Raw genomic sequence first — 2643 nt, 5'->3', positions numbered from 1 at the left:
ACAGAACTTGGCTGGAGAACCTAGACAGAACATGGTAGGAGAACCTGGATAGAACCTACAGACAGAACCTAGAAACAGAACCAAGCGAGAGAACCTGGGGAGAGAACATGGCAAAAGATCCTGGACAGAACCTGGCAACAGAACTTGGCTGGAGAACCTAGACAGAACATGGCTACAGAACCTGGCTACAGAACCTGGCGACTGAACCTGACTCCGTCCACACCTTTGGGGACCCCTGGACCCGCTGGGGTTGGACCCCAGCAAGCAGAGTTCTGAAATTATATGGCTACATAGACTTTTCAAGGTTATGAAAAGGTTAACAAATTTGAGGGAACTGTAAAAGAATGAAATCAGTATCACAAACACTTCTTTACAAAATTTATCAGTAAGAATTTGTTTCACATTTACACTCCTTGAATTTTTTTTTCTTCCTGGGAAGGTTATCTCTCACTAATTCATTTGTTCATTCATTTAATCAGCCATTCAATCAATCAACAAATCTTTATTGAGCATCCATTATTTGCCAGATTCTTTTCTAGGCAAATAGTTACAACTTAAACGTCATCATTGGGAGGTGGAGGGTGATAGTAATGAATACCTGGATACAAGAGACAGCTATTTAGAAAAGGAGCCAGAAGTTCAAAACCAAGCAAAGCAATATGTAAACAATATTAAATCTCAGCACGGGCTGGAAAAGTGTTTTCACTTGAATGAAATACAATTTCATTTAAAAGAATTTGTAATTCATCCAAAAGTCCCTGGCTCTTATAAAAACGAATATTTCCTCGCCCTGCCGGTGTGGCTCAGTGGTTGAGCGTCAACCTGCAGGAAGTGGGCCTCTGTGATCCATCTCCAGCATAGTCAGCTTTTGATGGAAACTGTTCCTGAATTTTTCCAGGGCAAACAGAATATAGGGAGGAGGGAAGAGGATGTAAGACAGTGGTTCTCAACCTTGGCTGCACATTAGAATCACCTGGGAATCATTTTAAAATCCTGATTTCTGGGCCTCATCCTCCGGAAATTCTGTTTCTTTGTTATGGGGTGGGGCCACATTAGTAAGGGTGGGGCCACAACATTAGTAACAAAGAAACAGAATTTCCAGAGGATGAGGCCCAGAAATCAGGATTTAAAAAAGATTCTCTGGTGATTCTAATGTGCAGCCAAGGTTGAGAACCACTGATGCAAGAACAAGGAACTGTGGATGTGGGCCAGCATCATGGTGAAAACCCCCAAAGCGCCTGCCCCAACTAGATGGGGAAGGTGGAGACAACTAGAATAGGCCTCAGACCAATTTTTTTTAATGGCCCAATGGGAGACAATAAGACCTACCTGACATATGAGGAGACAGGTGATCCCATAATACTCAGCCAATGGGGAACTGGAGGAGGGACTGAATAAATGGGTTGTGATCACTGCCCAGCTGTGCTTGTGCAATCTGGACTGACACCGGCTCTCAAGAACATCTTGTTTTCACCATACTTCTGTCTCCGAGTTCATTATTTGAATTCAGACTGGTGAGCATTTCTCACAGACCTATGAACCAGGAGGTGACTGTTCAATTCCCAGTCAGTGCATGTGCCTGGGTTGTGGGCTCAATCCCCAGTGTGGGGTTTGTAGGAGGCAGCCGATCAATGATTTTCTCTCTTCACTGATGTTTCTATCTTTCTCTCCCTCTCCCTTCCTCTCTGAAATCAGTAAAAATATATTAAAATAATTTCCTCAAAAGGAAAAGTGAAGAAAGGGGCTGGGGAAAAAGTGAACTCATTGTACAAAAAGGTAATTCTCATAAGTATCAGAAGGTAGTGCTTTAGTTTCTAAATTTTTCTATTGGTATTCTGCCTAGCTTTCTTTATACCACACTTTCTGCTGTTAACAATTTCTTCTTAAAAAGTTCCCACTCAGAGAAATGTTCAGGGTAATGTTAACCAGATAGCTTTTTCTAATCTTCCCCAGGAAAAAAATGCAAAGTAGGGTTTGAAAGTAACACTGCCATCTACAAGCAAGTACTTTGAAAAACAACAACAACACTGAAATTCCATCATCTGGGTAGATGTCCAAGCTGCCAGAAATCTAAGAATAAGACTGCAGTGGGGCTTCTGGTTTACAGAAAATAGAAATGTGATTAAAATAAAATAAGAAAAATAACTTCAAAGTCTTGGCATCCTTCAATTACAAAAAGTCTATTTGCCTGTATATTTTGTCTCTACATTAGCTGCATCTTTCCAGTAAAATGAGATAATTAGCCATGTTCCTTTAACATCTCCACATCTGAGTTTCCTTATCTGCATGGGGATATTATAATAGCATCTACCTCTTTGTTGTGAAAATTTAATTCTTACTATTTATTAAGAAGGTTTAAATATCAATCCAGATACCTGTCCATTTAATCATTTCCTAAGTATCATTATGTTTAGCCTTAACCACTACTAATAGCCAGGACTTCTTCCCTCCCATCACCATCTCCCCCCAAAGTTACCAAAGCCTTTGTTTTTAGATGAATCTGAGGATATGCATAGGATCATTGAGTAAGACTATTTTCTGATTCATCCTGCAATGTGTACCTGACCACCTGGTTACAGAAGGATAGAACTTCAGCATTAATAATAATAAAGTAGGCTGTAAAAAATATTTAGTGAATTGACT

The sequence above is a fragment of the Myotis brandtii genome, unplaced genomic scaffold, assembly GCF_000412655.1.
Source record: "Myotis brandtii unplaced genomic scaffold, ASM41265v1 scaffold115, whole genome shotgun sequence".
Lineage (NCBI taxonomy): Eukaryota > Metazoa > Chordata > Mammalia > Chiroptera > Vespertilionidae > Myotis > Myotis brandtii.
This window is presented reverse-complemented; position numbering follows the sequence as displayed.